The 24,221-nt window shown below is 45.3% G+C and overlaps 1 long non-coding RNA gene across 1 annotated transcript; it reads left to right on the forward strand.

Moving 5' to 3' along the window:
- The first annotated feature begins 777 nt into the window (after window positions 1-777).
- Window positions 778-23,544, forward strand: LOC125084347 (uncharacterized). The gene is made up of 4 exons (XR_007122612.1): window positions 778-848; window positions 13,471-13,479; window positions 21,757-21,759; window positions 23,533-23,544. It is a non-coding gene; the product is annotated as an uncharacterized LOC125084347 (long non-coding RNA).
- The last annotated feature ends 677 nt before the right edge of the window (window positions 23,545-24,221 follow it).

Here is a 24,221-nt window from a genome sequence, read left to right on the forward strand (position 1 = left end):
GGGAATTTTTTGACAGTGTATATGTCTATCAAATGATCATGTGTACACTTTTAATGTATTGCTGCTCTGTCTGTTATACCAAAAAAAAGCCGAAAGAAAACTACTTCTTTTAATAGAAGCCATTTTTCTCCCTGCTGGAGAAAGCAGTCACAAATGTGGAAAGAAGGAAAGTCCATTGCCAAGACCAGCACTCTGGTATGTCTTTTCTAATCTGAATTTTAGAAAATATCCCAGGGGTCATTAAGTGGCTCAGTGGGTTAAGCATCTGCTTTCAGCTCAGGTTGTGATCATGGGGTCCTGGGATTGAGCCCCAAGTTGGGCTTCCTGCTTAGCGGGGAGCCTGCTTCTCCCTCTCCCCCCCCCTACTCATTCTCTCTGTCTCTCTCTCTCTATCAAATAAATAAATAAATAAAATCTTTAAAAAATAAATATAAATAAAAATGTCCCAGTATTTGGAAACATTTTGGATAAATGGAAATAAATGTAACTTGATAGTTACAGGTTTTTGATACATGTTACTTGGAAATGGAATTATTCTAAGACCACATCTGAGATATCTAATAGATTTTGCTTTGCTTTGGAGTTTCCAAAGGAAATTCCTTTTAAATATTATTTCCCGTTTAAAAAACAAACAAACAAACAAACAAACCTCTTCCTTGCAAAAAGATACAGTGATTTTTAAAAATGCAATTGACCCTTGAACGACAGGGGTTTGAACTGGATGGGTCCACTTTAATACCTGCATTTTTCAATAAACACAGTACAGTCCTATAAATGTATTTCCTCTTCCTTATGATTTTCTTAACATTTGCTTTTCTCTAGCTCACTTTAATGTAAGAATACAGTGTGTAAGACATATACAGAATATGTGCTCATTGACTGTGTGTTATCAGCAAGTCTTCTGGCCAAGAGTAGGCTGTTGGTAAAGTTTTTAGGGGAGTCAGAAGTTCTCCGCACAGAGGCAGGAGTCCTGCGCCCCTAACCTCTGCATCGTCCAAGCGTTGACTAATATATGTGCAGAACACAAGGAATTTCGTCTCAAAAGTTGCCATCATCCTTGGTGAAGCCTGAATTGTCAAGTGTTTCTACTTTAAGCCTCTTAGCTACATTTCTGTTCCTACAGAGCAAGAGCGGGGTCCAGGAAAGAAATCTTTCTTCTTTTGTAGAAACTTCTTTATCTGGCAGCAAACGGGCACTTATCAAACCTGCATCAGAAGGCTACTTTTCAACTCTCGGGCGATATGATCGACATGAAGCACCCATCAGATGAAGGACTGTAAGCAATCCTAGTTACTGATTCTGTGTTCGGCCTGATGGATGAATGCGTGAAGGCAACAAGTGATTGCAGAAAGCCCAGCTCTGGCTGCCGGCCGACTCCTGGCAGGCCCTCTGGCCGGAAAGCACCATTTTTGGCTTTGCCCTCATCGTTTTCAATCAGGATTCAATCCTAGCTGGAGGTCTGCTTGTCCTCGCCTTTTGTTGGGACTTGCAGAAAAACCCACAGAATAATTTACAATCAAACTTAATAACCTTTTTAGCCTGGCTGCTTGCATGACTGAGACTATCTGGGGGATGAAATTTGTGATTTATACCCAGAAGAAAAAAATCGGCATGTTAATAGTATGAAGGAGCTTGTAGGAAGGACTTAATTTATTTTGGAGATTAAATTCATTTCAGGAGCTTTAGAAGCATTGATTCATATTAAGGTAATAAATGTGCTAATTACAGTTTAATCATTTCACCTCATTAAGCCACGACCACAAGACCTCTCATTAGTCACACCACCTTAGCGGGTAAGAATGATTTTAGGTGTTGGCCAAGGACTCCTGGAGTCAGTCAGCTGGCATACGGCTGAGCTGCCCTTGAACAGAATCAGAAAGTAGGTGATTTTTCTGGCAGCGTCCTTCTTCCAGAGTCCACTCCTACATGCGTTCATTGCCCATAGGTTTTCTGCTTTAACACCTCTGAAAGCTTTCCCTGACCCAGTTACCTTAGGAAGGGTCAAGTAAGTGAACTGTGCTTTATTAAGCCACCTGTAACTTGTATGTGGCACTTGCAATGACTTATTTAGGATTCCCTCCCTACCAGACTGTAACTTCTAATCAGTACATTTTTATCGAATAAATTAATGTCTATTTGATGAAACTTATAAAAATGATGAATTCTATTTGGCCAATTTGAAAGGAATTAAAACTTAACAAGATGGTCAGCTCCTGGTGGATAAAGAGTAGGTCTTATTTAAATTGCATCCTGGAGGCTCACACAGTATCTGGCACAATATTGTTGCTTAATTAATAATAGAAAGTTATGGTGATGGTCTTTTAAACTCAGAGGAGCAAGTGCTGGTAGGAGAATTCTGACCTTGGATGAGAGTTGACTTGGATGGACATCTTCCAGGTGCCCCTTGGAGTCACATGGTTCCTTCTGGGACCCCACCCGACCCCACAAAGGGGACAATACTTGTGTGAACAAGTCCCTTTGACTCATACCCATCAGAACCACAGCAAATATCTGTCACTGGCCATGTTCAGGGGGAATCTGGGATGTGTAGAAGCTGGGGAGCTGGAGTCCCTTCAGTGGGAGGGTTGCATGATCCCTGAGGTTCTGTGGACCGTGAACTTATTTACTCCAGCATTCACGGAGTGACAACAGGGAGGTGTCATTACCCTCTAACCAGGGCTCAGCATTACCAAAGAAGCAACGAGAATGTTTTCCAGTACCGAGTGTGAAACGCTTGTCGCAGCTAGCTGGAGTGGTCAAGCGCAGAAGTCAATTCCTCTCTTAATTAGCCAGTGTCTGCCGAGCACCTTGAAAATGGAAAGAGCCATATAACGGAAGTTGTATAACAAACCTCCAGCTACAGCCCATCCCTTGAAAATCCTTGTGGACACTTTGTTCTGATGCTCCGTCGTTCCTGTCTCAGAAATTGTGAACAAACGGATTAAGGTGAACAATTAACAAGAAAACATTTCAGAACCTCTCCTCCCGCTAGAGGATGTAATTTGGCTGAGTGTTGTGTATTTACTTGAGTTGATTGAGAGAGGGAAAAAGGAAATCATCTGGCACCATGCAAATCAGCCACTGAAGTGTCATGAGGGTGTGATATTTTTACAAAACAGTCCAGCTCGTTTACACTGTTGGTTTAGAAGAAAATATCCTTTCATCTTCATTCCTAAGTTAAAGGTTTGTTTTGGAAATGGAAGGAAGCTTCATGGCTCGCTGTTGTTCCCTGTGAACACTGACATGAGTGATAACAGAAAATCAAGAGACTCGTGTCTTGTGGGTGGGGGGAGAAATTGATGATGAGTGGTCCCACTTCTTCCCCCCAGCCCCCAAATTCTGTGATAAATGAAGCATTCTGTGTATATGTTGTAGAATGTAAACTCACAAAATGACTTGGTACCGTGAGGGAAAAGATAACATCCATCCTGGTTTAGAAATTCAGTTTGATCTGATCATTTGCTTGTGGCCAGCTTCTGTTGACTAAAAATGCTCAGTCTCTCAGGTGGTTTCTCGCACTTTTCCTCCCTGAGATGGTGTATGGAATGGAGTGAGGCTTACATATGCCCTGCATGGTGGGAAGTTGTTGGGATGCTTACCAGTGCTTTGATCTTGGAGGTGACGACTTATGTCCATCAGAAGCTACTCACCCTGCTAGGGCTTCAGCTGATGTCTCCGTCTGCCCAGGGCCCAGACTGGACCTTATCTTTTCTGAAGCTGGATTGTGACTTCCACTGGGCTGGACCTCCACAGTAGCCCTTCAGAGGCTACATCCCTGTTACTGTGACCTCGTTTGGTCAGCTCCCACCCTGCAGACTTGGTCTTGTATATAGAAGAGGAGCAAAACATAAACCCCCAAATATGCCTCTTTGGCATAAGGACTATCTTGAGTTGGTTATTATTTTTAAGAAACAGCAGACATAGGAAAATCTCTGAAAATTGAGTAGAAGTTAACGTTTTGTGAGAGATATTAGCATTTATAAAGGAAACCTTCCTTTATAAAGTTGTCTTTCTCTCTGTGTCAGGAAGAAGAGAATAACTAAATCTTTGGGAACTCTTATCAGTGGAGAAGGTACTTAAATCTGTGTAACAACCATACCCTTGTTCACCGTGCTTTGCCTGGTCACCTCCCATAACTGGCCTGCCTTCTTCCCTAACAACTTCTTTTGTCTTCAGCTGGAGATGGTATATAAGGTGGTGGCTTGGGCCATTATGGAGAGTTACTCAGGTATACATGCTATTAAACTTCTCTTTGCTTTTCTCCTGCTAATCTGCCTTTTTATTTGGGGAGCAGAGGCAGTGATGGTGTCACAGCCTAGAACCTAGAAGGGTAGAGGGAAAATTCTTTTTCCTCCCCCACAGTATTCCCCACTTGAACTTAGGAAAGCCCAGCCAAGATGTGCCCAAAGCCTGCTCACCTGACTATCCTCTGTGGCCAAGTTTACCTTGACATGGCAGCATCCTGGTTTGGTACAGGGAAGCCTATTCCTGTGGTTTTCTTCCAGACCCTCAAGTGAGAGAGGGAGACACACCTTTCCTCTTCTTCCGATAGCCCCTCAGAGTGAACAGGAGGTTCTTGTCTTCCCTTGGTCACTGTGTTAGTTGCCTGGGCTGCCATAACAAAGGACCATAAACTGGTGGCCTAAAGAACAGAAATGTTTTGTCTCTCAGTTTTGGGGGCTGGAGTCTGAGATCACATGTATCGGCAGGCTTGGTTCCTTGTGAGGGCAGTGAAGGAAGGCTCTGTCCCAGACCTCTCTTCTTGGCTTGTCGATGGCCATCTTTATGTTCGTATGGCATTCTGCCCATATCGCTGTGTCCAAGTTTCCCCTTTTCATAAGGAAGCCAGTCATGTTGAATTAGGGCCTACCTAATGGCTTCATTTTAACTTAATTACCATGGCAAAGCCCTTATCTTCAAATAAGGTCATATTCTGAGGAACTAGGGGTTTAGGACTTCAACATATGAATTTGAGAGGGGAGGCAGTTCAACTCACACAGTCACATTCTGCTTCTACTGTAGAGGAACTCAGGTCATGGAATTATCTCCACGATGTGGTTGTCATGGGCCAGTGGGTTACCTCTTCTTCATTATATGGATGACTGTATGACCCAAACCATCCAGGCTTGGTAGTTAAAATGCCAGCGGAGGAAGAAAGATGTTTAATCTTTTATTAAACCTGCAGCCTTATTGCAAGACTATTATTGCCTTTGTAGTTAATCCTACTTTACATGTCAAAAGCTGAATATTAATTGTATTTATCTTTATACTTTTTCTGTGACACGTTTAATCTTCTCCATAAACATCCCCTCCTCCCAATTTATGCCTGCCCCTAGGAAGATGGATGCTCTGGACCAACTAGGAAGAAGGTCATGCAATAAGAAAGGTAAAAAAATCAAATATTCCTATGTTTTAAAATACTATGCCCATTACAATAAATTGATGGATGAAGCCAGTAACCTTTGGAAGGAAGACACCCTCTTGCTCTCTCATTTGCCAAGCTGATTTTTATTCAAGTATTTATTGAAACCCATAGATCTTGAATTACCGTAATACTGACTGAAGAGAGAATCTGGTGTTAGTTTGAGAGAAATAGACATGAAATCAGAAAACAAAAACTATAATTCAGGGGAGAAATTGACTCCAGAAGCTCAAGAAGTAAGTTCAACTTAAGACAAAACGTTAAACACAGATTGAAGAGAGGTGGTTGTAAGTCCTGATCCAACTTCTCTTCTGCCTCCCCCTCCTTCCTTGACTCTCTTCTACCCGCCCCTTCTCTCTCTTTAATTTTCCTTCTGCAGAGCCTGTCTACAGGCCCTACAACCGAGGATGGAACAATTAGTACTTGGATTAACAGCATGTGAACTGGAAGGGATCTGACGCATTGGAGCTAACTAAAATTTGTGTTGCTTTTGGTTTCCATTTTTATTTAAAAAATATTATTGCACCAATCGGGGATGCCAGTCTGGCTCAGTCGGTGAAGTGTGCGACTCTTGATCTCAGGGTTGTAAGTCTGAGCCCCATGTTGAGTGTGGAGATTACTTAAAAATAAAATCTTAAAAAAATATGATACTGCGCTATCAAAAGAAAACTTTTGCTCCTATTAGTATCCCTTTTATTCTGACTTTACTGCAACAAATTTCATTTTTCTGTAACATGCTCTTGGCAGACCCATATACATAAGTGTTTCCATGAAACTGTAAGCTCGGGCCACATACCAGATATATCTTCTGATTCATTATGTCACAAAGATATCCCATGAGACAACATAATTGACATCATAATCACTTCTGGTATTTGCATAATGTCACAACACACTGATTTCTCCTAATTTACTTAACCATTTTTCTTTGTGGCACAATTTGATAGTACCTAGTTCTGCAGTTTAATGACAAGAACAGTCCTTGAACATCTTGGCTGCTTCCCTACGTTGAACTGGTGGGCTAGGATACGTTCCTGGCAGTGGGATTCCGGGGTCAATAATTATAAACACTTCCATGGCCCCCAATAATTAATTTAATTGGAAAATGAATACTGAGTTTTCCAAAGAAACTGTCACTCAGATAAAATTGTACGACGTTGCTGGTTTTGAAATTGAAAATGAGCTATTCTGAATTATACTCATACTATATAAATCTAGGCTTCTGAGTACACGTATGCCAAATTTGTCAGTCTTCTGACAAATAGTGTGTTCTTAGCTTTGGAGAACTACAGGAGTATGCTTGAGGGCAGGATTTCTGCAGCACCTCTGCTCCCTTTCAGTCCCAGGGACATTCTTAGCCATCCAGGAGCGCTGACAAGTGCATGTAGCTGGATCCTGCCTGTGTGAGGTGGAGCATGGGAGGAGAGGTGGTGCCGCTAGTGTACTAATGTCTTTTTCCAGAATATTTCTGTGGGCGGAAGGAGTAGGTAGTGTTGTCAAGGCCTGAGAAACAGGACCCAGCTGCTTCTCAGAGCTCTCTGAGGAGACGGGAGGTTTCCTTGTGGGCTGCTGTCTTTCCTCTTTCAGACGAAGCCACAGTCCAAATATCTCTCTAATGGAGTTCTCTGGAAGAACAGAGGTTTGGTTTTCTCACTGCAGCCTACTGCCAACTCTCAGATACTTTCAACAGCTGGCAGGGCTGCCAACAAACGTGTCCAGAGATGGATTTGAAAGAGACGGAAGATAGAAATGGCTCTTCTTTGCCTGCCTCCCTCCTCCTTCCCTACCTCCCTTCCTTCCTTTACTTTCTATTTTATCTTTTTCTTTTTTTAAGCATTAGAAAACTCAGAACAGTTTTCTTTATGGGAAGAGCCAACTCTGTGCTGCACACTTTAGAACAAGGTATGTCGCTCTATAAGGAGCCTTGAGAATGTTCCGGCTTCCAGGCCCCTCCCCAGCGCTGGGTGCCGGCAGCTACTCACGCTCTCTCTCCCAGCCTTTAACAGTTAAGATTAACTTAACCTGGAAGCCAGCATGAGGCCAGCAAGTGATGAAGGCAGGATCTTGGACTCACAGTATGATACGTGCTTTCTAATTAGCCGTGGAAGGAGGATGCTGTTGTTCATCTTGAAGTGATAGGTAATGAGGCTGGGCTTGGCTCTATTAAGGAAGCAACAATGTCTTATTCTGGAAGTGGTTCCAAGTTGGAAGGGGATGGCCAAATCCCCTGTGTACATTGTAAGCCATATTGAAATAGGCATAGAACAATGATCACAGGAAGCACTTGATAACAATGAGGCACAATGGAATACAGTTCAACAATAGAAATAATAAACTACTAAGACATGCTGCCAAATGGAGAAACCTTCAAAACATTATGCTAAGAGGGAAAAAAAAGCTAGGAAAGACCACATGCTATATGAGATTTCTAAAAAAGAAAAGGAAAAAATAGAGATGAAAAGTCTATCAATGATGACCTCAGGCTGGGGTGGGAAGATTGAATACAAATGGTCACAACAGTACTTTTTCAGGTGATGGAAATATTCTAGAACTGGAGGGCGGTGATGTTGCACAACTCTATACATTTATTAAGAATAATTGTAGTACTGGGCGCCTGGGTGGCTCAGTGGATTAAGCTGCTGCCTTTGGCTCGGGTCATGATCTCAGGGTCCTGGGATCGAGTCCCACATCGGGCTCTCTGCTCAGTGGGGAGCCTGCTTCCCTCTCTCTCTCTGCCTGCCTCTCTGTCTACTTGTGATCTCTCTCTGTCAAATAAATAAATAAAATCTTAAAAAAAAAAAAGAATAATTGTAGTACTATCTGAAAAGATATATGTATCCTGATGTTTACTGCAGCATTATCTACAATAGCCAAGATATGGAAGCAGCCCAAGTGTCCATCAACGGATGAATGGATAAAGAAGATGTGGTATAGATATTCAATGGAATATTACTCAGCTGTGAAAAAGAATGAAATCTTGCCATATGCAATGACATAGATGGATCTAGAGCATGTAATGCTAAGTGAGAAAAGCCAGACAGAAAAAGGCAAATACTGTATGATTTCACTTATATGTGGACTCTAGAAACAAAACAAAAAAATGAACAAGCAAACAAAACAAAACAGACTCTGGAGTACAAAGAACAAGCTGGTGGTGGCCGTAGGGGTGGTGGTGGGGGAGTGGGAGAAAACAAACTTCCAGTTATAAAATAATTAAGTAACAGAGATTAAAAGTATAGCATACAGAATATAGTCAATAATTGTATAACATATGGTGACAGATGGTCACCACACTTACTGTGTTGAGCACCGCAAAATGTCTAGGCTTGTTGAATCACCATATTGTACACCTAAAACTAATATAACATTGTATGCCAGCCATACTTTGATAATAAATTTTTAAAAAATTGTTATGTGCCATTATAGTGAGTACATTTCTATGGAATCCAAAGTATACGTCAATAAAGCTGTCACAAAAAAGCTAAAAAAAAAAAAAAAGCAACTTAAGCTTCTCAGATGAAGAAGGTATCACATCCATAAAGCTGTGAATCCTGAAGTGAGAACACAGGACTTTGAAGAAAGGCTATTTGGCGACCTTGAAGACAAAGCACATGTTTGGAAAAGCTACATATATTTCTTCAGCCAGCACTGGAAGTCAGAACATGAGGGAGGAGTATCTACAAAGTGCTGAGGGGAAGAATGTGAACCGTAATTCTGTATCAAGCCAAATAATTACTTAATAGTGGGAGTGAAATAAAGACATTTGAAGTCATCTAAGGTCTTTAAAAGGTTGTCACCCACAGGTTTTGCCTGAAAAATGACCAGAGGTTGTATTCCGTTAGCAGCAATGAGACTCTGGCAGCAAGAAGTACTATTCAAGGTGTAATAGTGAGGGAAAGTAAGCAAAATGTACTTTTGCTTAGAAAACATTCTTCTATTAGAAATATCAGCATGGGGCGCCTGGGTGGCTCAGTGGGTTAAGCCGCTGCCTTCGGCTCAGGTCATGATCTCAGGGTCCTGGGATCGAGTCCCGCATCGGGCTCTCTGCTCAGCAGGGAGCCTGCTTCCCTCCCTCTCTCTGCCTGCCTCTCTGTCTACTTGTGATCTCTCTGTCAAATAAATAAATGAAATCTTTAAAAAAAAAAAGAAATATCAGCATCGATTTACAGATAACATCCATGTGGTGTGTAGAGGTGAAGTACATGCATGTCTCTGTGAGGGAGATCAAAAGAGTGTTAAAGATCCTGGGAGAGCTCAGCCTGGGAAGCTGGTTGAGCCACCCAGAATTACCACCTTCTGTCAATAAGAAATGACCTAATATTGGCGATATTCACATAATATTCACATAGTTCAACCAAAGCAGTACTTATTTACTCTATAAAAGTATCTGCGAAAAGAGTAGCAATGGAATAGATGTTCAGATCAACGGAGGGGGAAGGGGGGTGTTTCACAGGTAAGGAAGCAGGGATGTTGAGGCTGCCTTGGGTTGGAGCCCTGGCCTGGCTGATGTCAGGATCCGTGACTTCACTGGAGCGACCCCTCTGGTGCCGGATGCCCACCCTAGGAGTCCAGGCTGGATGCTGAACCTTCCCACCAGAAATGCATGAAGAGTCCGGATTGAGAAGCTGATACACATTCTAGCCTCTAGGGGACCTTCTACTTCTCAACTCTCTGCTCTCCCAGGAACAAAAACTCAAGCCCATGTTAGGTATGAAATGGAATCTGCGACCACAGGACCCCTGGCCCACTTCTACCCCCAGCTCCCCACCCCACCCCCGTACAACAGGTGGGACTTTGGGTTGGAGGAGGTGAGGGATGGTTAGCCTCTGTCCTGGGCTCTCAGGCCAGTGCTCTGAACAGGGAGGGCCAGGCTCTGGTTTGGGAGGAGGGAGCCCTCCAGCCCCCATGGCCAGCCCAACCACGGAAGGCCAAATGGAGGTCAGAGTGGGGTCCAGAACAAAGTGGCCTGGGTGCTGTTGAGGAGGCTTCTGCTCTGGACCAAAAGGGGCTCAAGGGGCTCACCCCAAGTGCATTAGCTGGGGCTCTCCAGAGAACAGAAGCAAGAGGACATGCAGAGGTGAGGAGAGAGAGTCTGAGACTCTAAGGAATTGGCCTACATGACTCTGGAGTGGGGATGTCCACCGTCTGCAGTGTGGAGACCCAGGGAAGAGTTCGTGCGGCAGCTAGAGGCTAAAGGCTGGCTGGAGGCAAAACCTGTCTTTTTCTCTTGAGGCCTTCTTGGACTGATTGAATGGCCCACCTTCCGTGCATTTCACTGTTAACCTCACCTAAAAGATACCTTCCTGCTGACATCCAGACTCTGGTTTGACCCAGTATCTGCATGCTGTGGCCTAGCCTGGTCCATACATAAAATGAACCATACTTGACAGGTGGGGCCTGCTTGGTGGGAAAAGGATAGCCTGGGCCCTGACACGAATACGCAGGGCACACGGCTCTGCCCCTTCTCTCCCTCCCTCCCTGCCTTTTCTGAAATAACACTGTAAATGTCCTCTAACCCTGTCGTTCTGAGGAGGTAGTTTGGTGGTGTGCAAAGTCCATGGGATTTGAAGGCTGTCACACCTGGCTTTCGATCAATGCTGCATCATTTAACAATCGTTAGATAGTCTTAAGTAAGCAAACCTCTCCAAGAATCAGGTTCTTGAACATAAATTGAGAGGCTCTAGTGAGATAACGTGGGTGGGCCCTGGCACATAATAGCAATCAGCCAATACTGGCTTCTCCACTTGTGTGAGACAAGAATAGGGGAGCTCTCAGGGGCCCAGGGCGGGGTACATGAACATAATTTGGCTGTTTCAAAGCAAAAGATAACAAATGGAATTGTTGACTCAGGTGACAGAAATGCTGGTCTTTGGGGACGATACAATTTCTTTGGATGCTTTCTTTGCAATGGTCTGCGTTTCCATGGGATGTGTACCCTGGACAGCAGAGAGAACGAGTGGAGACTGCCAGGTTGGTAGGTGAGCTTTGCCCGTAACTGGCAGTGTGGTCTCAGCTAAGCCACTTTTGGCGGGGGGGTGTACCTCTGTAAAGTGAGGGGTTTGGGCCTCGGTCTTAATTTCCTTTTCAGCTGTAATGTCCCACGATTCTACACACCAGTGTTTGCCTGCTAAGATGTACAACAAGGTGTGTCATTTTTATACTTGGTGTCAAGCTGTGTTTAGGTAATTTACAATGTGGCATGACTCAGCCATGGGGCTGAATAGCTTGCAGCTGGGATGTCAGTCATTCCTGAGAGCAAATGCCTGGTTTTTCATGAATTTTGCTTCTTAGTGCTCTTTTCTTATGTATTGATGCCCCCTCCGCTCCCTAACTTCTTTTAGTCTGTACATAACCAGAGTCTAGATTCTACTAGAATTTTGAATTCTTCAGAAATTAATTTTCAGCTTATTGGGAGCTTCTGAAGGTTACACTTTTTTTTTTTTCTTTTGGGTCTTGCAGAATCATTTCCCTCCCTCCCCAAAAATCTTGTCAGTTTTTAATTTGAAATCACAAATTCAGCATTATGAAGTAGAGAGTATTTTTCTCCAAGAGAGGAATACCAGGCATCTTGTCTTATTCTCTAAGAGTCTAAAATCCAAGGGTGTTGGGGCTGCCTGGGTGGCTCACTGGGTTAAGCCTCTGCCTTTAGCTCAGGTCATGATCTCAGGGTCCTGGGATCGAGTCCCACATCGGGCTCTCTGCTAGGCAGTGAGCCTGCTTCCTCCTCTCTCTCTCTCTACTTGTGATCTCTCTCTGTCAAATAAATAAAATCTTAAAAAAAAAATCCAAGGGCATTTGTTTGAGAGGTCTCTGTTTCAGAAGTAGCCAGGATTCAGCCTTGCTATCCCATGGTTGGGGCAGGGTCCGTCGGGCAGTCCCAGGTTGGGACAGGCTGTCTGAGAGAAGGACATGCCCGAGGCTTGAAGGGGCCGCTCCTTCCCTACATTATTCCTGCTCACGTGTTATGCTTCAGAGAGACGATCCCCAGGCCACAGAGTGACAAGCATGAACACTTACAACCGTGGGTAAGTGAGGTGTAGACTCAGTTGGATCTCTTTCTTCTTCTTTTACATACTCCATTCTCTCTAAAAGAAAAAAAAAACATGGAACTAGTATTCAGAACACCTGACTTCTAGTTTGTACCCTGCTTCTAACTGTGTGGCCCTGAGGATGTCACTCAACTTCCCTAGACATCAGTTTCCTTATGTGTGAATGAGAGCAAGGGACTAATACGAGAATAGCAAATACGCCACCCGCCTGTGACCAGCCGCCCAACTCATGCGAGGAGCAGACATCGCTAATGAATGATAACACGACTGGCTACATAATGATTAATTGATCAGCACAGAAAAGGGCATCTGTTTGCCATCCTTGCCTGAAATGATGTGTTAGGTCTGGGAAGGCAGTCTGTTTGAAATGTCAGAAAGTGGAATAGGTTGTCAGTTGGCCAGACTCTCGTCTACCTAGATTTAGGAAAGTCCTACTGGAAGGAAAGGGAATGGCTAAAATGACCTTAAAATTCCCCAAGGTATCTATGATCCTGTAGCCATTGAAGTCAACTAAGCCAACATCTATTAAACATCTACTGGGATCAAAACTCTCTGCTAGGTGACAGTGGAATGCAAAGATAAATGACAGTCCCTGGCCGCGAGAGATGAAACATCGACTAGAGGAAGTAGATAGAATGGGAAGGCATGAATAGCACTTTTAGCAAACGTGGGAAATGATGTCGTCCCCTGTTCTGAATGTCTTAAGTATAAAATCTGGCTTAGTCCTCTCCCCAGCTATTCCAGGATGTATTTTGTCTCTCTTTTTCAGGATGAGGAAACTGAGACCCAGGGACATTAAGAAAATTCTCTACGGTCACACAACTAGTCAGTAGCCAGCCAGGATTAAAATTCAGGTGCTCAGGCTCTGGGTGGGGATTCTAAGGAGGTTCGGCTCACCGTTACGGAGGGTGGACCCCTGCCTTGGGAGGTAAGAATGATTTTAATAGGCAAGAGACTAGGGTCTTCCAGGGAACCGAACCAGCTTTGGGGGAGTCACAGAAGGGCCTGGTGAGCTCCAAGTGCTCCCGACTGACCACGCTCTCATATCCTATTCACCACCAACATTCCTGAGCAGGGGCAGAGTTCCTGGGCCAAGCAGAAGCTCAATGATGTTGGTTCTATACTGGTTGGTGGGATAAATCATAAGGTACATGCCAGGGGCAGTAAGGTTGGTGGCACCACTCCTGTAGGACTGGCTGACGTCACTGAAGGGTGATAATTCGGGTGTTAATGTGATGGGGGCAGATAGCACAGGAGGCTGGTAGAGTTTGTGTCAGAGGAAAGGAGGAGACCCCAAGGTGTCTACGGGACTGGGGGAATGATGCAAACTTGTAGGGGAGCCGGGTGTGGGTGGGCTAACTGAAGGCTGCTGTTTGAGGTCTGGGTGATGGAGAAGATGGGACACACACACACATGCACATTTCTCTGTCCCGGTCTGACACTGTTCACCAAATCATTCAATGACTCACTGAAATATGCTTTAGGGCAATGAGATCTGACTCCACAATGTAGTAGTTCATCGGATTTACTAAACAGAAATGGATCCAACCGTATACGACCTTGCAGTTATCGAGTAATGGAGACAGTATGTAAAGGTAGGTAGATACACGCAGGAACAAAGCAAGAGGGTCATGCTAACCAGGTAGCCCTTCTAGAAGGTGCAGACTCTTGCCTCTGATCCCAGAGTTGTTGACCTCAAACAGCACATTTCCAAAGCATTGGGGGGAAAGATCCTATCCGAACACACAGTCGAGGCCAGGAAGCAGTGAGCCAGTGTAGGGATAAAGGCGCTGTGAAAAATGGTCAGAATCTACAACAGGAGCAGAGAAAACCTATGGGCTCAGCAGCCCCAGCCCAGTCACCACACTGAACTCAATTCTTGTCGTGGGAAACCACAACCGGGGCCTAGGAACAGGTTCGGCCCTGGGACTGGTTTCCTCGGAACACCAACCTGCCGTGGTGGTCACATGGGTGTGACACGGGCAGGGCTTTCTTGTGCCCTTACTTCCCTGCTGTGTGACTTGGGCACCATTCAAGCCCTGCGAACCTCGATCTCTTCATCTGGAACAGGGGGATATTAGGGGCCACTCCTCAGAGCACTAATCAGGGCTCAGTAAGCGTGAGCTACGGTCATCTTCGCGTCGGACTCATCCGCAAGTCTGCGGCGTCCGCAGAGATGGCTGCTTCAGAGCTCCGACGATTTCAGGTGGAATCTTCATCCCTTAGACTTTGGTTCCTTTGCGGTAGATTCGGGCAGGAATCTTGGAAGTCATTTACCTCACCTCCAGAAAGAATTCAGAGTATAGTGTGTGTGTTTCCACTTGTATTTCCTACACGGAGCAGAGCCTCCCCACTAGGAGTCAGTGCGTGACACACACAGAAATCAGGCAACAGCGAGTCCCGCCCAGGCAGCAGGTGGGCAGCCTTCAGGGTGGGTGGTGGTGGAAGGCACGGGAGGCTCCGTGGGGCACAGGCCTTCTGAGTCATGGGGAGCCTTTTCAGTAACATGCAGGCGACTGTTTATTCCCGGGGAGATCTAGGGCAGGAGAGGGAGAGAGAGGGGGTGGGAGCGTTGGAGAGAAGGAGAGATCTTATACTCCCCTAGCAGAGATAAGTCTGCAGTACAAACATTGACGGTGAGCCATGCCTTCTTACATTCTAGGATTTAGACAAAAATGTGCTGCTCAGTAGCCGCACATCGGAGCAGAGCTCGCCAGAACTATGGAGATTGTGGTGAGGAAAATTCTAGATTTAGGGGCGCCTGGGTGGCTCAGTCATTAAACGTCTGCCTTCGGCTCAGGTCATGATCTCAGGGTCCTGGGATCGAGCCCCACATCGGGCTCCCCCCTCACACTTCCCCTGCTTGTGTTCCCTTTCTCACTGTGTCTCTCTCTGTCAAATAAATAAGTAAAATCTTAGAAAGAAAGAAAGAAAGAAAGAAAGAAAGAAAGAAAGAAAGAAAAGAAAGAAAGAAAATTCTAGATTTAGCTTGAAGACCTCTCCTGGTAGTAAGGCTCTACTTGCTGGACTTTCGCTGCTGTCAGCCATTCTAATGCATCTATCAGAGCAGGTTCAGCTCCTCTGCTCCTGGGAGCCAGAGGGGACACGAGGAGGGGAGGTCCTCAGTCAGCAGATCCCTCCGGGCCACAGGAGGGAGAACAGCAGCTTCCCTCCTCCCTCCTTTCCTTCCTCTGTATCTGCTGGGATAGTTCTGGCTACTAGCTTCCAGCCCATTTCCCAGCTGGGCGGGGATCTGGCCCCTCACCCCAGTCTAGAGGGTTGGGTCACTGAACTCCTCGGCCAGGTTTTGCCTGCTGCTTCTCTATGGGGTCTGAGCCCTGCTCCCAGCGTTCCTTATAGTAGTGTATGGACAGAACTTTCTGGCTTCCGACCTTTGTTCTTCTGTGGCACCAAGACCCCTTGGCCATGCCCTATACCTCTTCCCAAAGGCCTGGTAGGGCAGGTCTGGGTGTCAACAGCAGCCCTGGGTGTGATTTTAGGTTTGCTACTGCTCTTGGATTCAGTGATGGCAACTGGCCTCCCTGCTTGACAAAGCGGCCCTCTGTGTTCAGGTTAGTGCCTTCTACCTTGTTTTGAAGGATCTTTGGAATAAGTCCTCGTATGTGCCTTGGATTAATCCAGACTTGGCTTTTGCAAAAAAGAAAGAGGGTTCATATTGGTTCAGTCAGCAGATGTTCTGCTCCTAGGTAAGTCTCTCCCTCAGGTGTGATGAGGGCTTCAAAGGGGACTAAGACACGGTTCTGGCCCCAAAGGGGTTCCCAGTTGTGGGAGAGGTTGCTGTGTAAATTGGGGGGCTAAGGGGTGGTTTGGCCCTTTGTTCCTGGAGAATTCCAGCTTGTACCAGCTGGAGGAGGCTGCATGGTGATGGAGTGAGCGAGTGCACAGGGTTGACTGCAGCAAACTTGGGAAGCCAAAGACATTGTCTTCAGTTCGTCTCAAGGGGATCAGGTTTGAGTCTGGGTTCTGCTACTGACTTGGAGCAATTCACACATCTTTTCTGAGATTCTGGTTCTTCATCCATGACATGGAGAATGTATCTCCCTTACACAGTCGTCAGGATAAAATGCAGAACGTGAAAGCACTTTGGAATCACATAATCCTATACAAGTAGCAGATAGAAGTGGTATAATGACCTTCCTCCTTCCCATTCCCGAGCTCTTCCTCCCAGTCCAACACACCATTCTTCCCATGCACTCAGCACCCATAATTCTTTGGGAATCTTCTCCAGATCTTTCCCTTTTGGGGAAGAACCTATTTCTCATTTCTACTCCAAACCTCCTCTGACAAAGAACAGAGGATCGGATAAACTAATTTACATTAAGGTGTATATGAGTCTACTAGAGCTGCTGTAACAAAATACTGCAGACCAGGTAGCTTAAACAACAGCACCTTATTTTTTCACAGTTCTGGAGGCTGGAAATCCAAGATCAAGGTGCTGGTGGGGTTGGTTTCCTCTGAGGCCCCTTCCTCTCCCTGGCACGCAGATGGCATGTCCCACAGTGTTTTCTCTGTGTTCATGCTCCCCTGGTGTCTCTTGGGTGTCCAGGTATCCTCTTCTCATGAAGATGCCAGTCAGATTGGATCCAACATAAAATGTCACTGAAATTTAATTACTTCTTTAAAAGTCCATTCCCTAAACATAGCCACATTTTGGGCCTCCATGGATTAGAGCTTCAACATAAGACTTTTGGGAAACACAGTGCAGTCCGTAACAAGGAGTTAAGGATCAACGATCTCCACCTTGCTTGCTTGTACCCTTGAGGAGGATGCTGAAGGAAGAATGGTAGAGGAAAGGAGAGCTGGATGCAGGATGGTAGACTCTAGCATCTCATGACCAGTTGGGTGTAGGGGGGTGGATTTTTGGCTGGGAATTTTCTTGGCATCCTTCACAGACCAACATATAGGCAGCCACCTGCTCTGCCCATGAAACACGGCTGGCGCTGGGTAGATGGACTGCATTTCATTTTCTTCCTGGATTCCAAAGAAATAACATACTCTCACCTCCCTGCCTCTAAGGAACACCAGTATTTTTTAAATAGTTCCTTGAACAGCAGCTGTTTCAGCCCTGTCTGGAGAATTGAGCCGCCAGCCTTGCCAACAGTTGAGTACTACAGGGAGAGGCATTATGTGAGTCTGAAAAGGAAGAACTCCAAAGTGTTCAGCAGAAGGGCACAGCCCTGAACCAGCCGCCACTTCTTCCAGTCGTTAAGCTAGACCCGCTCCAGCGGCAGCGAGTTGGGGAGATAAACTGCATGCTGTGGTTTGGGGGGCGAAGAAAGAGAAAAGGCAAGAGACCGGCTCTTGCCTTAGGTCACTCAGAGACTCAGTGTTAGAATCTGGCTACATTGTTGGCAGAAAACAGCCAGCCGAGCCCAGCAGCGACCAGTGTCCTTCAGATGAGAGTGTCAGGACTCTATCTGTCCCCTGAGGAGACAGGGATTCTTCAAATGATATTTCCGACTCATCCTTCTGTGCCTGGGAGGGATAGAAACCTTTATCACTCTGCTTGGAGAAAATGTGCATGTATGTGTGTGTGCGTGTGCACGCAAACACCTTCACCACAGCAGCCTTTGAATTCAGAGATCTGTCAGAGCTTTTAGAAACAAAGTACTCCACAGATGAAAAATAATTTTATCTTGCGAATCAGGAGGGATTTCCATATCCCTTGCTAATCTGAGAGGAGGGGTCTTTCATATCTAAACACACACACACACACACACTCACTCACTCACAGCTCATTTTGTGCAGTAAAAAAATTATATATTCATTAAAAAATAAATAAAATAAAAAAATAAAATGGTATACTACAGTCAGTCAATCAATCAATCAAATAGATGAAGTCTTTTACTCCAAGCTGTCTGTCCTCGTTGGCAGAAACGAGGCTCACTACATCCAGGCCACCATCATAAGCATTGCTTTCTTCTTCGTTTTCATGCAGCTCTCAAGCTATAATCCAAAGCCTGTTGTTTGCTTGATTTGCAGCCCGCCGGCAGCCTGCTAAGGGATGGCCCAGAATCCGGAAAGAGCTACAGCCTTTGCCGGTAGGAGTCACCTGCTGAATTCCCAGGTCAGACAAGACCTGGGGAAGCTTCTCCATCTGTCTGCAGTGGGAACCAGAGCTGCGCTGGCAGAATGGCCCAACTTCAGGGCAGGTTGGGGGCCTCAGGCTGTTAGAGAGGTGAGGGAGGTAGCTCTTTCCCTAGGATGTGATGTGTAGTCGTTTGCTGAGAAACTTCCCTTGCTGTGTGGAGCTGTAGCTGTCGGGATAAAAGGTGCCTTCTCAGAGATAAAGTCACCACCTTCAGCCAAGATAAATGAGGAGTGAGAATAGATACAGAAAAACTAAGGGGAAATTGAGATTCTGTTGCTCGGCCTCTTGTCAACATCCGGGAACTGGGCCCATGTGAGCAGTGAGAAGACAAGAACATATATTAAGTTTCAATTGAGCACTCGGTCTTCAAGCTCCCACTCAAAACAGATGCGATTGTCATGTGTCACTAGCAAGGCAACCAGCTAACTTCAGTTAGCTCCTACCTAACTTCCAGTCTTAATGATTACCATAGCAAGTGTCACTGAGTGAGAAAAGAATGGAGAAAGACACAAGGAGTAGTAACCAGGATCACATACATCAGAGGAGCTGGGGGAGGCACCGGGTGGGGATCCCTGAATGTATCCAGGAGGGTGTAAATCTGGCAAGGAAGTAATGTCACCACCATGTTCCTTCATATAAAATCTTGAGTTCAGTACAGCCTTGCTCCCCAAGCTGCTGCATTACGATGAGGACATGACGTGTGCACACATGAAGCCATCAATTCTCGTCAGTCAAGTAGTATCATTTTTGCCCCAATCTCGGACACAGGTTCAACAACATCAGAACTCTTCATAATGTCTTTTGTCTCTTGTTTTCTTTCTCCATCTTTGGGTCTCTCTTTCATCTCTTTATTTTTTTCTGGCCTAGCTTCCAGTTTATGTATTTTTTTTTCTGCTGTATCTAATCTGATATTGAACCTATCCATTGTGGTCTTCATTTCAGACATGATTTTTTTCCACACCAGAATTTCCATTTGGCTCATCTTTTATAGTTTTATAGTTTTTAACAGAAATTTCCAGTCATCCATCGAAATCCTTCATCCTGTCTTTTATTTCTTAAACATGTTTGTCATGGTTATTTTGAAAGTTTGTGTCTGCTTTATTATCTGGACCTGCTGTGGGTCTGTTTCTATCGTCTGTTTTTGTATTCATTTTTGGTCATGTTTCATATTCTCCGTGCCTCATTACATCTTAATGAGTGACAGGTATTGTGTACAAACATCTGCAGAGATCATTTGAGGCTTTTAATGCTGTGATATTTTTCTAGAGATTTTTCTAGATATTTTTCTAATGCCACTTTGCTTCTGGCAGGCATCTAGGCTACAAACACTCTTAATTCCAGATTGCCTGAATTCAGTCAAGGATTTAGATTATTTGAAATTGAGCTACAGACCCAGAGAGGGCTGGTCTGTTGGTCCACACTTATCTCCAAGGCAACTGATAGCCTCGGATATTTTCCTGGTCTTCCCTCCTCCACTGTCTCTGAAACCCATGGTGTCTGTCTTTCTCTGTCTCTCTCTCTTTTGTATTGAAGTATAGTTGATGCACAATGTTGCACTAGTTTCAGGTGTACAACATAGTGATTTGACAACTCTATAGGTTATGCTTTACTCTTACGAGTGAAGATACCATCTGTCACCATACAACACTATTACAGTATCATCGACCATATTCCTTATGCTGTACCTTTTATTCCCATGATTTATTCATTCTATAACCGGAAGCCTGTATCTCCCACTCCCTTTCACCCATTTCACCTGACCACCTCCCATCCCCCATTCTCTACCTCTCCTCCCTCAGGCAACCATCAGCTTCTTCTCTGTATTTCTTAGTCTGATTCTGCTTTTTGTTTATTTTTCATTTGGTTCACTTTTTAGACTCCACATATAAATGTCATGATGAAACCCATGGTCTCTTGCTGTGTAGAGAACTCTGCTCAGTTCTTCAGGCTCTCAGCTTCCACATTCAGGATTTGCATATGCCTCTGAGGACAAGCAGTCCCAGGCATCAGTCTCACCTCTGGACCTCCTTTTCTTAATTAGAACTTCAATTCCTCACTGCTTTGGTAGCTCTCTGATGCCTCCAAACAGATGTCACCTACAGCTACACCAGTCTTCCTAGCTGTTCTCAGCAGGGAGAACCACTTCCAGAAGTGGAAATTCGGGAAGTGACATTTGGACTGAGACCTGAGTGAGAAAGAGCTGGCATCATTGGGATCCGGGGAAGAGTGCCAAGGCCGGGAGATATATCAAGAATGATCGTTTGCAGTGAGTTCAAAATGTGGCTATGTTCAAGGAGTAAGAGGCCATTGTGGGTGGGGATTGGTGAGCGAGGAGGAGAATGGTATGGCAAAAGGCCAGCCAGGTAGCAGGGGCCAGATTTTATGGGTGCTGGAGGCCACGGAAGGCAACATAGGTCTTCCCTAAGGAAGATTCAGAGGGATGTGGACACAGCGCTCCATATGTTTGTAGCATCATCTGCCGCCATCATGGCACAGTCATTACTGTAGAATGGTTCATGGAGGGTGTTCTGTTCACAGGAACTTGAAATAAATGATCCAGAGAGCCTACTTGTAGACTCGAAAACTAACCAAACATCCTAAGTTTTTGGTTTATCCATAAGCCAGGCAGTTTCCCTACATCAGAGCATGTAGATGTGGAGAGCAAATAGGAACAAACTTGGAAATGCCATTCATTGGCACACGTAGTTGCTGGGGCTCCATAAAAATGGCCAGTTGACTGGATGCTTTCCCTCCCCCCCTTTTTTTCTTTTCCTTCTTCCTCCTTCGTCTTCTCCATGACTGTTGCTTTCAGGCCATCCAGTGAGCCAGCCAAAGCCCCCACAACATCCAGGTCTTCCAGGAAGCTCAAGCCACGCCTCCCATTCCCTGAGCTTTAGGATTCCTTTTACTTATGGATCTCTGCCTTGGAAGGTAATAGATATGCACTGAATAAATGTGTGACTGAGTGTCTAGGCAAAGTCGTACAAAAAAAGGTCTACTATACCTGACTCCCTCTGGGGAGAATGTGTTTACCTAACTGAATGTATTATCCCTAGGTGACATCTTGGAGCTAATTTTGAGCAGAATTTCAAAGTAGTTTTCTTTTCTCAGGAAACCTATTCCAGGGAATAGAATGCCTCATCTCAGCACAAAACCCTGATCTGTTGTCTCAGGTTGTCTCTCACTATTTGGAAGTGGCTCAGCACATCACGAAACTCAGGGAACAGAAGTTACTGCTTATGGGGAAAAGCTTTGGAGTGGGGAGGTAGGTACTAAGACATTCAGAACCGGAAACCATGTGTCCATGAATGCAAGGGACTCACACATCGCATTCCATTCATAGGAACTTGATATCAATGATTCAAAGTCCTACTTGGAGATCGAAGACCTTATCCAGGGCCGATCATCTTCTCTGTGCTTGAGGATCTTAATTTCCTACAGTCATATGATTGGTCTGAATGTAGGAATGAACAGCTGCAAGATTATTCCACCAAGAGATATCTCTGAAAGAGAGAGGAAAAAGGAGAAGGAAAATACCTTTCTCTATATGAACATTTTCTCTAATGGCATCTTATACTGTGTGCTTCAGGCGCCTCTCATCCATAGTGAAGATTTTCTGGGCTTGCAAATGTGTCTTGGGCAGGAAATTCAATCCATTCCATTTAAGGGGTACAGCATCCCTGGTCAGGCTCAGCTCAGTGTTTCTTTCCTCCCCTCTCTGGCTGATGACGTGTGCTTGATACAGCTGTGTGTACAATCTGCTGTCCTTTGTGGAAGTACTGGCTCACTTGCTGTCTGGAGCCTTCCTTCATAGAAGACATGTCCCCTTGTTCTGTTGTGTCCTGTGACATGTTCAACGAGCTGAGCAGTGTTCTGATCGTGTCATACCAGGAATGTGGCTCAATCCTGCGCTCTTTGATGAGAGAATTCAGTGGCAGAAATCTTCAAGAACAACAGCTCTGGGGCCCAGAAATGGTGCTATTTTCCTGCCCCATAGCTTCAACTCAGGCAGTTAGGATCACAGATGGCCCTGGAACAGAGGGACCCCCGGGAGCATTCTTAAATCTGATTCTAGAATAAATACAGTCATTGCACAGGAACATTGCCTGTGAACAAATGTCTTGCATCCATGAGGATGAGGCTCTGTTTCCCGCCTGACCTGCTTCGTTGGCACAGGGCCCATCTGTCTGAGCAGAGTTAGGTAAGAAGCGTCTCATGGGGAAGAAGTGAGCAATAAGAGACATGAAATGATTTACTCAAGATCACTAATCAGTGCCAGATTTTCTTGAGAGAACCTAACTTCCTGTTCCCCAAGCTCAAGATACGGAAGCCCGCTGTCAGCCTGCGTGAAGGGTCCGGGGACCAAGTATTCATTGATGCACTTGATGATTATGGGAGGAAGGGGGGTGGGGCATTTCTCACAGCTGCCGACAAGCTGGTGTGGCCCTACTGTCATCACAGAACCTTCATTCTAGAGGGAAAGGCAGACAATTACAAACAAACAAACAACAACACTATGAAGGAACCACACAGGATAACACTCGGGAAGTTTCCGAGGGTGGTCAGGGAGGTGCCTCAGAGACGGGAAAATTCAGGACACCAAGATCAAAGGAAGAGCCAGAGCCAGCTGAGCATAGGTGGGAGAGCGTGGGGGTGAAAACTGGGGGAACAGTGTGACATGTTCTACAAACTATCATATTATCAGCAAGTCTGGCAGTGCGGTAAGCAAAGGGCAGAGTGGCAAAAGATGAAGAGAGACAAGGGAGCTGTGAGGCTGGGCTGAACTCTCTTAGGTTAGGGACTTGAACTTTACTCTGAGCACCAAGTGCAGCTGGGGAAGCTTTCCAAGCAGGCGTGGCCACAGTTTGATTGTACTTTTATTTACTGATTTTTTATAAAGATTTTATGTGTTTATTTGATAGAAAGAGACAGAATAAAAGCAGGGGGAGGGGCAGAGGGAGAAGCAGGCTCCCTGCTGAGCAGGGAGCCTGATGTGGGACTTGATCCCAGGACCCTGAACTGAAGGCAGACTCCTAACGACTGAGCCACCCAGGCGCCCCTGATTGTATTTTTAAAAAGATCAGTCTGGATACATATGGCAACTTGGACTTTGAGGAGCCAGAGTGGCAAGAGGAACTTACTGCATCACCGGGAGATTATGGGGGCGTGGACCAGGTGGTGGCCATGGGGTGGCAGGAGTGGGCAGATCTCGTTATATTTTGGGTGTAGAATTGGCAGGACATACAAATGGTGGGATGTTGGGGTGGGTAGAATGAGAGGACGGAGGAGCCTAGAATGTTACCTAGATTCTTGGCTTTAGCAGCTAGCTGAGTTGAAAGATAGAACCCACCCTCAGCAAGATGCCCCTCTTGCAGTGGAGAAGACGAGGGGAGGAACTGGTTTGCAGGACAGGGAAGCAGAGTTCTGCTTCACACTTTCTCTCCAAATGGAGAGGTAAAGCAAGCTATTGAATGGATACATCTGGCATGAGAGGCGTTGTCGGGGTTGAAGTTAAGAACTTGCGATTCATCAAGATATAAACTTTTTTTAGGAAATTGGAATAAACCAGACTACCAGGGAAGAAAACGTAACTAGAAAGCAGATGTGAACCTTTAACTCTTCCGAGTTTAAATGTCTT

Source organism: Lutra lutra, chromosome 14, assembly GCF_902655055.1.
Source record: "Lutra lutra chromosome 14, mLutLut1.2, whole genome shotgun sequence".
NCBI lineage: Eukaryota > Metazoa > Chordata > Mammalia > Carnivora > Mustelidae > Lutra > Lutra lutra.